General features: G+C 42.0%; 1 protein-coding gene across 6 annotated transcripts in view; it reads left to right on the forward strand.

Annotated features, from left to right (window-relative positions):
* The first annotated feature begins 11,837 nt into the window (after positions 1-11,837).
* PCBP4 (poly(rC) binding protein 4) overlaps positions 11,838-14,699 on the forward strand; it is a 57,839-nt gene continuing 54,977 nt past the window's right edge. For 4 of the 6 annotated variants that reach the window (XM_070738695.1, XM_070738696.1, XM_070738698.1 and 1 more), the window contains exon 1: positions 11,860-12,065. The gene's annotated coding sequence lies outside the window, so the exon portion shown is untranslated. Of the gene's footprint in view, positions 12,066-12,622; positions 12,690-14,699 lie in introns of those variants that run through there. The other 2 variants (XM_070738699.1, XM_070738697.1) reach the window with 2 other exon arrangements.

Consider the following 14,699-nt stretch of genomic DNA (forward strand, 5'->3'; position numbering starts at 1 on the left):
TTTATACTTTTCATATTTCTCAATCACTGCTCCGAAGGACTAATGGGAGCTGAGCATTTGGAGTGCCATCAGGAACAGATGGATCTGTCTTATACAAGACCAGATTATCCAACCAGGATTGGGATTTAATTTAATTAATTAGACGTGTATACCGCCCCTCTCCGAAGACTTGGGGCAGCTCACAACAAATACAAAGCACAAATCTAATATTAAAAACAATTATAAAAACCCATTATAAAACAGTCATACCCTCCAATTAAACCAAACATAAAATGAAACAGCTAAGGATCAGTTATGTCCCCCAAGCCTGGTGGCATAGGTGGGTTTTCAGTAGTTTGCGAAAGGCAAGGAGGGTGGGGGCAGTCCTGATCTCCAGGGGGAGTTGATTCCAGAGGGCCGGGGCCGCCACAGAGAAGGCTCTTCCCCTGGGTCCCGCCAGACGACAGTTTTGTCGACGGGACCTGGAGAAGGCCAACTCTGTGGGACCTAATCGGTCGCTGGGATTCGTGCGGCAGAAGGCGGTCCTGAAGGTATTCTGGTCCGATGCCATGTAGGGCTTTATAGGTCATAACCAACACTTTGAATTGTGCCCAGAAACTGATTGGCAGCCAGTGCAGGGATTTTCTCTGTGTAGAAAAAAAATACATAACATTTGGGATTAAAAAGCCACAAAGGCCTTTTGAGTGTTATATGGGTACTGTATGCAAAATATAGACGATTTTGGGAGAAAAATAAAACTTGCATTCCTTTTCAATTTGATTAAAATCAAATTAAATCCGTTAGCATAAATACTCATGTAACTAACAACATTTGCCTTCATTTACCAAATTACAACTTCGTGACAATTTGGGGATGGATTTCAGAAATCACCTGCAAGGCTTTCTAAACAAGCACCCACCTCAGACTCTGCATCAGTGAGGTAGGCCATGTACCCTGCCTACGTTGAGGATAACATCTCCCCACTGTGCCTTCTCTCACTGCATGCACAGTCCAGCTTAGTACAATATGAAAGAAAATGCCAGCTCAGCCCTAGTATAAAACCACAAGTAGATTCCTTTAAACTCCTAGGGGATTATTACATTAGCAACCAAGGCGAACAGATGGGAAACAGGTTAAAGATGGCTATTCCAGAGCCACCTGGCCTAGTTCCTTTGTGTTTGTTTTTCCCAGATGGACTGTGGACAGATGGAGCCAGCGGTAAGAAGTAGAGAAGAAGGCTGTAATCATCACACTGAGCTCTGAGTAGCTGAAGGCCAGCCAGGATGGCTGTGAAGTATCCTGCCAGGCAGAGGATTTGTTGGCAGAGGGTGGGCCAGGCCTGATGGGCCTTTAGTCCACAGCCAGAGACATCCCTTGAAATCTAGGATCTAAAGCCCTGGGATTGACTGCATCTCAAAGTGCACTGGCATTTCTAAGAAGCTGAGACCTTTAATGTGGAAATGTTGTGGTATGAAAACACATCAAAGCTACTGGAATGTGGAGTGGACCCATATGCAGAGGCATTAGTGTAAAACGAGTAACTGGTGGGAAAGGATTCAAGTCCGACAAGACCAACCACAGCTATATTGGCCGAAAATATAATCTGCTATGGTAGCATCACTGTTAATGAATCTTCAAGGCAAAAGATGTTAGGGACCTCCACGCGTTACTACACTATCCTTCCAGCCAACTGCCATAATTAAAGTCAGACTAATAGTGAGAGATGCTGATAGGTGTAATTCAGCAATATCTAGAGGCCCAATTTCCTTCATTTTATTCAAAGCATTCCATAAGATTTAAGTCAGACAATTTCAAACCCACTTCTAAGTGTCTATTGAAGTTACAGCTTCCGGAATCTCAGCTCTCAAATTCTCCCTAAGAACTTTTTAGAAAATTAGTATGGTTAGAAAACAGCCGTACAAATTACTACTCATCTGTAGCAAATGAAGTATTTCAGTGAGAAGGCAAGGTAGTTTTTACAACTGGAGAAACATGTTTTACTTCTCTGTATTTCTACTTCCAGGCCTTTGAACAAGCTCTTTTATGCCTTAAACAACATGTGATCGTTTTATTTCATGGTAATTCAGTGTAACGTATTATCTTGCCATCCAGCCTTTGGTCTTGCATTTGATTCTAAAGCAGTAGTACAGATATTTCTGTGTTTATTATGGATTACATATTTCTTATGTATTTTTGTATTATTTTATAACAAAGCATGGGAATATCAGTAAAACCTTTACCTTTTTCATGTGTACAAGTATGTAAACATGGATTTTAGTAGCTACTAAAAATTCATCTAATGGCTGGATGAATATTTTTATTTTAGCACTTGAAGGAACACGCTTTAGAAAATCCAGTTAGGCTTTCATTAATATCCTAATATGGTGCTGAGGCTGTCATAAGAAGCACTGGATTATTTCCATATAAATATAAAAAACAACAAGTCTACAAAGAATAATTACTTACATTAGTAATCTTTGCCCCAGTAAAAGCATGTTCTCCCCTCTTTTTTTCATGGTGGTGGGCTCCTGCCTACTAAGAAAGGTTGACATCACCCGAACGACAAGTCTTGACGGTTCCCTCTCTGCAAGTTAATCCTCCAATCTGCCCGTTCATGGACACATACATGCTTATGCAGACATGCATACATGATGTCTCATTTCCAATTTCTAGATAGAACCACTAACTTTCTACCTTTTTTAAGTTTAAGTAGTTGTCTGATTATACTTCTGGTGGTTCACTAAGGAAGTTCAAAGAAGAAAAATCTTCACCTACAAGATTAGCTAAAATGGGCCCAAATCTCTCTCAGATGCGCTGGAAATGGAAAACAACACCAGGGACATACTACCACATGTGTTGGGAATGCTCAAATGCACGGGAATTTTGGAATAAAATAAAATAATGGCTAGAAGCAATATTGTTAAAAATAGAACGGAAACCTGAACTCTTCCTATTAGGTATTAATATGGATAAATACGATAAAGGAACAATATATTTAATGTTACACATTTTGACTGGAAAAACACAAAATACAGTATTGTCTTGTGTCGAAATGGACAGACTCACAATGGAACTAAAGGATAAAACTGAATCAGAATACATTGAAATCAGGGAATTTAAGAGGAATGTTGGTATTATATCAATAAATAGGAGATGTGTAGATTTTCATATTATCAAAAGAAAAATGGAGCTAACACTACATAAAATGGAGATATATGTATAAGGAGATAAAGACCTATACAGTGTTCCCTCGCTTTTCGCGGGTGATGCGTTCCGAGACCGCCCGCGAAAGTTGAATTTCCGCGAAGTACAGATGCGGAAGCAAATACACTATTTTTGGCTATGGACAGTATCACAAGCCTTCCCTTAACACTTTAAAAACCTAAATTGCAATTTTCCATTACCTTAGCAGCCATTCAGATTATTACTCACCATATTTATTTATTAAAGTTTATTAAAAAAAAATTATTAAAGGCAGACGAAAGTTTGGCGATGACATATGATGTCATCCGGTGGGAAAAACAGTGGTATAGGGAAAAAACCCGCAAAGTATTTTTTAATTAATATTTTTGAAAAACCGTGGTACAGTATAGACTTTCCGCGAAGTTCGAACCCGCGAAAATCAAAGGAACACTGTATTTAGAAAGAGAAATAACTCAGTGGAAACATGAAAACTGGAATATCACGTCATGTCCATGTTTTTTTTAAATTTGTTTGTTTTAAATTGTATTATAAATAAAATCTTAAAAAAATATTTTTAAAAGAAAATCTTCGTGATTGTGATTTTAAATATTTTCCACATTCACTGCTCTTTCAAGAAATCTCCTGCTATGTAGAGTGTGAGCTACAGTACTTCTGAATGTTTAAGTTCTACTTACACAAGATTTGGTGCCACAACAGGTGCTTGGCAGTGAACTCTTATGAATACAATGAAGCAGACAGATAACAATGACAGTTCCTTCTCCCCTCCACCTTTAGAGCAGTTGCTGTTTAGTGCACACACAATTTCTTATGTACTCAGTTGCATCCAGTTCTTCCGTTTGGATAGTTGGTAGCAGCTCACATTACTGTGTAGCTTTTCTCACATCCCACACGAGCGCCACACATCACTGCCAAGGCTGTGATGATGACTGCTCACTGGTGTAAGCTGCATTCTTCATTGTGTGCTTCAGATTTCTGTGCAGATTTAATTGTGAGTGAATGGGGTGAACTCTATGTGTTCGGAAAACAAGGATGGTGTCATAGAAGTATAAGCCAAAACAACAGATGGGTTTTTGTTCAGTCATTAAAGAATCGGGGTTGAGAAGGAATTTTAGTTCAGGAGAAATCAATAATCAGGACTTCTGGGCAAGAAATTGTGCAGTGTAGCCAATGGCTTCAGCAAATGAGAGCCAGAATGAAAAGCCAACTCTTTGGAATTCCTCTCTAGACCAGGAGAGGAAGAAGATCAACCCCAGGTGCTCTAGACAGTTGCTCCTTGCGAGGAGACCACAAATCAGTCATTTTCAGTGGGTTTAGAGATCTGGGATATGAAAAAACACCAAACTAATAGCTCAGTGCCTTTAAAAAGGACTGCATACATAGACTTCTTTCTTAATCACTTTTGCAAATTTTGTAAATTTCAGATATTAGGAACTTTCATAATGCCATGTTCTTACTAGGCCAGGTAAATTTGATTCAATCTTTCATTCAAAAGACGTTTAAAAAAAAATTGGTTTGGAATAAATAGCAAGTAGGTAATTAGAACATTGATGTTTGAAAATTACAAATGAACAAAGGATCTAGATGGATTTCAAATATATTTTGAAACAAATTGTAAGAACCATCCCATGGGAAAATGCTGTTGTTCTGAATTGTGTATGATAAGATGGGATCTGGGAGGTAGGACATTAGATGGAACTAAAGATGTGGCTTAAGGCACCACACCAGTGGTGGGTTGCTCCCGGTTCAGACAGGTTGTGTACGCGAGCATTCACACGAACTGGTAGCAAAATAATTTACAACCCACCACTGCACTACACCATTACACGGTCAGATGTCTATGGGGCTCCAACTCTCTACTTGCAATTGAAATCACAGAGAAATTGAACTTACTTTGTAGTTTAGATCAGTGTTTCCCAACCTTGGAAGCTTGAAGATATCTGGACTTCAACTCCCAGAATTCCCCAGCCAGCATTCGCTGGCTGGGGAATTCTGGGAGTTGAAGTCCAAATATCTTCAAGTTGCCAAGGTTGGGAAACACTGGTTTAGATGACTCTATACTTTAAAACTGACATTGGTTCTGGAGAAGACTTCTGAGAATACTATGGGCATCCAAGAAAACAAGCAAATGGACCATTGAATAAATCAGTTCAGAATTGTTCTAACTTGAGGCATGAAGGACTAGGTTTTAGACTCATTATCAAGGACCTATCTCTCTGTAAAAAGCTGCAATGCTGGGAAAAGTAGGAAGAAAGAGGACCGCTAGTGGTAAGGTGGACGGACGCATTTACAATGTCGATGAGTGCTCTGCTGGAAGACCCGAAGGATCAATTTAGGGACAGATCATCATGGAGAAAATCTATTTATGTGGTCGCTAGGAATCAACAATATTTTGATGGCCTATAATTGATCAATGAAAAGGACTTGATCTTCAACAGTTGCAGGAAAGGATATCTAGAAGCATTATCAGAATGGTGCATAAGGTCCAGATTTAGTTAAGTTCCTTAAGCAAAGAGATACAGATCTTATATTATGTCACAATCCCATTTAAAGGGTTTTTACATGACTTCTATCCCCCCCCCCCCCTTTTACATGGCTTCCAGGGATGGGAGTCATGTAAATCCCCATGCTTGGAGGTATATTACATCTGACAATATTCAAAAATAAAAATTTCCTTAATTTGATTATTGAGTGAATGAATCCATTTTGCAAGTTTATATTTTCATTATACACTATACACAAAATGTCCTAAACCAGTAAAGTCATTAAAGTCTGGGTTATTGATAATCATGTTTCATTTGCTATACTCTTTTTTTTTAACTCAGTGGTTAACAATGTTAAATAAACTGCAATATATTATACAATAACCATTCCTAAAATAATTAAATATTTACAGCATATAAAAATCACCTGAAGTTTTTAAAAAGGGGATTGATTCTTACATCTAAAAGTAGGTTTTTTATACATGATTTTACCAAAACATATCATGTGAATAAAAATTCAATATAACTTACACAGGTTACTCAGATATAGAAATATAAGTACTGTAAATGTTTTATTTTATTTATTTATTTTGTCCAATACAAAATGAAGGTTGGAGAGAATGAACATGTAGTAATATATATCAAAAAAAGGACAGAAGAGAAAATATGAAAATAAAATACGTCAATGAAGAATAAAGGAGAAGATATATGAATGGAAGAAAAGATATAAAATATATAGGAGAGACAATTGGACAGAGGACGGAAGGCACTCTAGTGCACTTATGCATGCCCCTTACTGACCTCTTAGGAATCTGGAGAGGTCAACCGTGGATAGTCTAAGGGGAAAATGTTGAGGGTTGGGGGTTGACACCACGGAGTCCGGTAATGAGTTCCACGCTTCAACAACTCGATTGCTGAAGTCATATTTTTTACAGTCAAGTTTGGAGCGGTTAATATTAAGTTTGAATCTATTGCGTGCTCTTGCGTGTTATTGCGGTTGAAGCTGAAGTAGTCATTGATGGGCAAGATGCAGGATATGGGCAATACTTAGGTCATGTTTAAAGCGTCGTAGTTCTAAGTTTTCTAGACCCAGGATTGTAAGTCTAGTTTTGTAGGGTATTCAGTTTCGAGTGGAGGAGTTAAAGGCTCTTCTGGTGAAGTATTTTCGAGCGTGTTGATGTCCGAGATGTGATATGGGTTCCAGACAGATGAGCTGTATTTGAGGATGGGTCTGGTGAAAGTTTTGTAAGCTCTGGTGAGTAGTGTGAGATTGCCTGAGCAGAAGCTATGTAGGATCAGGTTAACAAGTCTAGAAACCTTTTTGGCGATATTGTTGCAGTGGGCTTTGGCACTTAAGTCATTTCATATTGGTATTCCAAGGTCTTTTACTGAGTGGGGGTTGTCTGTGAGATTTTGTTTATTCAGTTTGTATATGAGGTTCGGATTCTTTTTGCCGATGTGGAGGACAGAGCATTTACTGGTTGATATTTGAAGTTCCCAGGTGTTAGACCAATCTGAGACGAAGTCGAGGTCTTTTTGGAGAATAGCTGTGTTGTCCGTGCTGTTGAAGTGTTTTACATCGTCAGCAAAAAGAACAGTTACTTGTGATATGAAACTAGAAACTAGAAGGCAACACAGTATACCTCTTTTAGAACACCTTATATCTCAGCCCCACCTGATAGAAGCAGACCTAAAGAAACCTCTTTTTACTGTATTATAATGATAGTGTCCCTGTAGGCAGAAATGAATTTCTTCATGTACATATGGCTTGTTTTCAAGATAATTTTAATAGTCCTTAATAGAAAAATTGGATCGGATATTTATTTGAATGTAGAAGCTTGCAATCCTCATAAATAAAGCATTGTGTGTTAGAAAATCAACTTCTTGTTTCAAGAACCTAGTCCTGTATACTTGGCATTGTCCATGGTACACAAAAAGAGGAGTAATGCTGCCTTTGTCATGCTTTTGATACACAAAAGAGAGGAGTAAATACCCTAGAGGAATGATGCTGTCTTTCTACACTGAGAGTACACTTAGATCTATACCATATGCATTAGCTCCTCTTCCCCATATTCTTAGGTATAACAATGGATGGATCCATCTCTTCTCATAGAAACCAGTATATAACAGACCTCTTACTATTTTATAGGGCTGAATGTTTTTACCTGCATGTTCCCTCCACCCCCGCTGCAAAAAACACGCCTTTATGGCAACAGTGGGCAATTTAAAAGATCTGTTGGCAGTCATCTGCTGGCAGAAATATTGCTGCCAACAAATAATTAACATGCATGTGTGAACTGATTGCTCTACTCGCCTTTCTTTCTGTGATGCCTACTAAAATAGATAGGCGCATTTAAACAGCAATTGCATTATGAGACAATGCTAAGCATCCAAGTTCCCTTCATTACTTCCCTTGCAAATTGTCCGTCCTTCGCCTGCATTTTGCTAGCCTGGTGCAAACAGCTGGCTATGTTACAGAACCTACTGCACTGCCTGAACAATTATACATTTAGGCGTGGAAGGCACTCTGTGACCACAGCTGGGTCTGGTCATCAGAACATATTGTAAGGTAATAAGGAAACCCTTTTACATGTTATGAAAGCAACAAAGACATTGGGAAGTTTCTTAAAATAATTTGCTTAATTTCACTGCAGAAAAAAAGGGAGGGGAAGAGACTTGGCTTTAATACTTTGGGAAGATAACACATTTATTTCTCTTCTGATCAAAACGATAAAGAGGAACCGATTTCTCCTGGAAGTGATGGACTCCCTTTCACTGCATATTTTTAATTAGACGCTGGGCAAAACTTTGGGGAAGTTTTAATTCTGATTCTTGCCTCGAAGGGATGGGGGTCTCAAGTTGCCTATCTCTGATTCAAGGAATCTTTCTTTCATGACTGCTATAGAAGATAACTGACCTAAATTGGCTGCCGATCAGTTTCCAGTCACAATTCAAAGTGTTGGTCATGACCTTTAAAGCCCTACATGGCATTGGATCAGAGTACCTCCGGAACCGCCTGCTACCGCACGAATCCTAGCAGCCGATAAGGTCCCACAGAGTTGACCTTCTCCGGGTCCCATCGACTAAACAATGTCGTCTGGCGGGCCACAGGGGAAGAGCCTTCTCTGTGGCGGCCCTGGCCCTCTGGAATCAACTCCCCCCAGAGATTAGAACTGCTCCCACCCTCCTTGTCTTCCGTAAACTACTTAAGACCGACCTATACCGCCAGGCATGGGGGATTTGAGACATCTTTCCCCCAGGCTTATTATAATTTATGTTTGGTATGTATGTGCTGTTTGGTTTTTAATTATGATAGGGTTTTTAATTTTTTAATATTAGATTTGTGCCATTATAATATTGTTTTTATCGTTGTTGTGAGCCGCCCCGAGTCTTCGGAGAGGGGCGGCATACAAATCTAATAAATTATTATTATTATTAAAGACCACAAAAGATTGCAGCTCCATGGCAAAGCTCACGTGGCATAAGCGGAGAGTGCCGTAATCAAAGCCTAATGCCCAGATCCGGTAGCAAATGATGGAGGTGAGACCCTCGGGAGTTGCCGGCAGCTGGAGAGAGAAACAGCTTGATCTGCTGCATATACAAGGGGGCAAAGGTGGCATAACCGACAGCTGAATGATAGACAACACATGGTTTTCCTTTTCAGGACCCATTACTGTAAATGTATTATATATTTAATCAACCATCCACCATCTATTTCTTTCAGCTACAAGCAGCTTCTGCTAGATGACAGAATTTATTTTCAGGCACTTTTTTTCAGCTAAGGGAAGCAAGGAGTGATCATGTGTCAAAATGCTTATGTGGCATCTCTAAAGTGCTGGGTGGTCTCTGGTGGGTTCCTGCAATGCAACAGCATTTCCATTTAGCACCACTTCCCCCCTCCCCATTTTGCTTTTTATTAGACAAGAAAGCTTTTTCTTTTCAGTCCAGAACTATTGTTTAATTTAAAGGCAGGGGTGGGGTGGGGGAAGCAATCCTCAAATAGACAAGACAATGCAAACCTATATTTTAGTTTGCACTTGAGGACTGAGACAGGAATTCAGTGTAGCGAATAAGGGGTTGTCATTGAAACAGTCCAGCAACAGTTCAGGGCATGGCTGTAAGTCTTCTAGCTCTGAGTGGGTGATAAAAGCACCCTGCTTTGTCATCCTCGTGGGCTCCTGGTGTATTTTTGAGTTAACCATTAAGGCTCTTTGTCACAACTCAAGATCAGGGTTTACTCAGTGCATGCCTTTCAAGTGAAGCAGGCTGTGCATGAAGAGAAAGCCTATTTGGTGGTGGCCTCCAGCTATAGAACAATCTACTCCGAGAAGCAGATCCATTTTGGTTTATTTTGGCACTAGACAAAAAAAGAAAAGAAAACTTTTGAAAGCCTTCCTAATCCATGCTAACATCAAAAATACCTCTGCAACTGTTCTTCTTGGTTTGATTATTATTGATTATACTGTATTTTTAAAAAGAACAACATCCTTCTGTTCAGCCCTCCTATAAATAACCAGAAGCATGGAAAGGGCACAGAGGTTTTTAAAAGCAACCTATAGGTTTCCTCTGGACTGGCAGGAACACAGTGTTCGAAGGACATAGTTTGTGTTAATGGTGCCGATACTTTCCTCTGATGTAAGACTGCAATGGTCTTGAGGGTGTAAGAACAGTTTAACCATCTTCTTGAATTGTATTCTACAAAGATGGAAAGTATATTACAATAAAACAGCTATAATCCGCTTCTCTCCAAATGTAACATGAATAGGTTCTGGCTCCTTGAAAGATATATAGGATTTAATTCAGCAACCTCTCCCCCAACTTAATGCCTTACCCACCCACCTACCCACCCCCTTTGGGATTTAATCACAATAATTCCCCACAAATATGTCTGGGACGTCAGAAATCCAACCACATTGTGGAGGCGGGGGGAGTTACTAGTTTAGCAGTGTGCTGGAAATCAGGTCGAACTGGGGGCAACAAACCAAGAGATATATTAGCGGAGAGCATACTTTAATCGGGTTTAAAAAATGCATTAAATGCATTTAATGGTTAAAAAATGCATCAAATGCTAAAGACATCTTAATCAATCCCAAACTCACACATGTAAAGGATTCCAGCCTATCTTACTTTAGGGATAATCTGACTCACTTTTCCTGCTGGTAAAATTGCAGGGTAGTGCACAAATCACCACAAAGATGTGGTAACCGCACAGCAATTCTACCAACTATTTTTATTTATTTATCTATCTATCTATCTATCTATCTATCTATCTGTCTGTCTGTCTGTCTGTCTGTCTGTCTGTCTGTCCGTCCGTCCGTCCGTCCATCCACCCACACACACACACACACACCTACGTACCTACCTGCATCTATCTATCTATCTGTCTGTCTGTCCGTCTGTCCACCCACCCACCCACATCTATCTATCTATCTATCTATCTATCTATCTATCTATCTATCTATCTATCTATCTATCTATCTATCTATCTATCTACCTACCTACCTACCTACCTACCCCCTCTATCTACCTACTTACCTACCTACCTACCTACCTATATCTATCTATCTATTATTTTGTCAAGTACCTATTGGTAGTAAACATAGATATAACGCTGTTTACATACATGAGATGGGTACTAATAAGTGGGAAACATTAGGACAGGGACTGGGATGGCTACTAATAAGAGGGAAACATTAGGACAGGGACGGTAGGCTCGCTGGCGCACTTACGCACGCCCCTTACTGACCTTCTTGAGAGTCGGGTGAGATCAACAGTGGGCAGTCTAAGGGTAAAGTTTTGGGGGTTCAACTCCTCTCCCTCCAACTCCTATTGCAGAATCACACGCGTTCTTGTTTTGACAAGACAGCCGGCAGGTTTGGCGTAAACAAATTGAAGGGAAAAGCGGGAAGACCCAGCATCGCGGGCGCACAGGAGGGCCAGCCTTCCGCCACCTCCTGCTCTCGCTTGGCTGCAAAAGCCGAGGCAAGCGATGCCCGCTTCGCTCACCAGTTTCCAGGAAAAGAATTCAAACTACAAACAGAGGAAGGGCAATCTGCATTGCGAGCGGGGTGGGTGGGTGGGGGAGAAGGGGGGGTGTATAATGTCTCTGTCCTTGGCAGATGGTCTTACCCAGTGTGCATTGTTCCTTTAGTGTCTCCTTTATCCACTGTAATTGGATCCTGGAGGGAGCCAGCGAGCCAAAGGGAGGGAGGCTGGGCGAGATCGCTGGGGGCGGGAGGGGAGGCAAAATAGTCCCGAGGCTTTGGCCTGCGCCTCCCTCGTCTGTCAAGCGCTCGGTTTCATTGTTCCAGGCTGATGTCACTCCCAGTTGTTACAAACGCTTCTTCGGGTAACAATGTGGGACTAGGAGGCACAAAGGACCTCGCCGGAGCTACCCCAAAGGTAAGAGGTGGAGAGAGCGAGGAAGTCGCCGCGCGTCTTCGGAGTTGAGGGATGATGCTAAAGGAGCCGGGCGTCTTGGGGCTGTGAGGGGGGGGGGGGCGCGTAGGGGAGCGAGGCCGGAACAGCACGCGCGCCCCAGCCCCACCATTCGCCTGCAGAGCAACTTTAGCAAGCCGCGGGAGTCGCTCGCTCCCTGGCCGCCGCCGCATGCAAAAGCGCGCGACCACTGGGCTCGGCTCGGCCGGCGGGAATTCGAAGGGGAAAGAAAGGGAGGGGAGGGAAAAAAAAGTTTGGCCGCCCATCTGCCCGAGCCCTGTCTTTCCGTGACTGGTTTTTGGACCGAAGTTGGAAGCTTTCCTTCAGGGGAGCCGTCAGGCCGGTGTTCCGGTGGGTTGCGGCAAGCGGGAGTGAGTGGCGCTAGTTGTCGGCGCCCGGTTTCCCCTCAGGCGCGCGCGCGCGGACCGCCGCGCGCCATCCCATCCCGGCGCTGTTGGCTTTTTTCGGATCCACAGCGCGGTTCAAAATCCGATGCCTGGGAAGATCGCCCCCCCCCCGACTCTCCCCTCCTCCAGGAGTAAATCCAGCGGCCTGATTTGGCGCTGCGTCTTGGCAGAACTTTAGCAGGTGCGACCGGTCGCGCGTATTTCTCACGTTTCCCAGTTTGTGGGTGGGTGGGTGAGTATTCAGTTAATTGAGGCGGTCGGAGTCCCAAGAAAGGACTACCCTCCCTCGGAGAAATTCGGCAGTTCCGCCTTCATCTCAATTCCCAGCTCTGGTATGTATGTATGTATATAAGTATATACGCATGTATGTGTGTGTGTAATATATATACATAGAAACATAGAAGATTGACGGCAGAAAAAGACCTCATGGTCCCTCTAGTCTGCCCTTATACATACATACCTATGAGTGTGTGTATGTATATAGATATAGATATATAGATACATAGATATACACTGCTCTAAAAAAATAAAGGGAACACTTAAACAACATAGTATAACTCCAAGTAAATCAAACTTCTGTGAAATCAAACTGTCCACTTAGGAAGCAACACTGATTGACAATCAATTTCATTTTATTGTCAGCACATTCAACTTTGTACAGAACAAAGTATTCAATGGGAATATTTCATTCATTCAGATCTAGGATGTGTTATCGGAGTGTTCCCTTTATTTTTTTTGAGCAGTGTATATAGATACGGTATATAGATATATAGATACATAGATGTGTATGCCGCCCTAGGGACTCAGGACGGCTCACAATAAAAGCAGGTATAGATCAGCATAAAAGATGTTTCAGTTTAAAATACTTATTCATGAGATCGACCTTGGTAATCACCTCCCCCCCCCAGGTCAATGGTCCAATATGTACCAAACCTCGCTACTGCTCGAGGATCTTTCATCCTTCTTGTGCCACTCTGTTCTCTGGTGATTCCCTTAAACACAGGCTTTTCTGGTTTGGAACCTTTGAGCCTTCCCCGGAGCTCTTTTGATTTTGTTAGCTTCCTGTCCTGCTTTATGTGTGTGGTTCCTCCAACTTCCTAAATTGTCTGCTGGCACAGATGAGTTGTTAGCACTTTTCGACTAACTTCAGGGCTGTGCCGTTCTCTATAGCTTGTAGTTTACACCTGCCTGTGACATCTCCCCTCCCTCCTTCCCAATTCCTATATTTGTACCATGTTCATCTTCCTGTCCTGAGCTTAGAACTGGCATGGCCTATTTCTGTGCTCAGATTACTATTGTGGTGAGGCCCTTGGGGACAGCTTGGGCGATGAATCTCTACCCAGCTCAATACATTGGTTACACAGCCTCTGTTTCCAGAACCTGCCCCCCCCACCCTGCACTTGGACAGCAGATTGCATTCGTTCTGTACACATCCTTTTGTTCCCCACCACTACAGAATGCTAGCCCTCTTCCCAGTCATTTCCCATCCTTTTTATTATGAGAAGTGGGAAGGCGGGACCCATTATGATAACCAAAAGCAAGGATGAAGATAGTACTGGCTTGGTCAAGGGAGGGCAATTTTGTTCAGCCAGCCTTAGGTTAAGATGATGCCAAGAAGGGTATACAGCAGAATTGGGTTCCTCCCGGTTAGGACTGGTTCAACTGAACCAATAGCAACCCGCTGGTGATGTCACAACGTCACGGAACTGGCTTGGTCAGTGCCGCTCTATGGGTGCTGCCATCTTTCTTTTTTAAAATCGAATTTTGTTTTTCTTCTGAGCATGTGCAGAAGCCGAGTTTCCGGCACTGCGCATGCATCTCCATCTTGTTTTTGGCTTTTGGGGGGAGGGGTCTTCAGATTTTTCAGCATTGCACATGTGCATACGTGGGAGGAAGTGAACCGGCAGCGAGGTAAGTTAAAACCCATCCCTGGTATACGGTATTTTATTTTTTGGTGATAAACTCTTTTTTTACTAGCAGGTGACCTTCTTTCCACCTGGTGTGCTCCTGATATGTTAAGAATGCAACTCCCACAATTCTCATGATGGAGAGGGCCACCAATGACCTATCACCATACACAAAGTGGTCCATTGTGTCACACGACCACTCTAGGGCAACTTGTGGGGATAGATTTATCTCCCCAGAGCTGTCTGACAGTATTGGGGAGGCTCTGATATGAGGTCCTTGTATA

Source organism: Erythrolamprus reginae, chromosome 2, assembly GCF_031021105.1.
Source record: "Erythrolamprus reginae isolate rEryReg1 chromosome 2, rEryReg1.hap1, whole genome shotgun sequence".
Taxonomy (NCBI): Eukaryota; Metazoa; Chordata; class Lepidosauria; order Squamata; family Dipsadidae; genus Erythrolamprus; species Erythrolamprus reginae.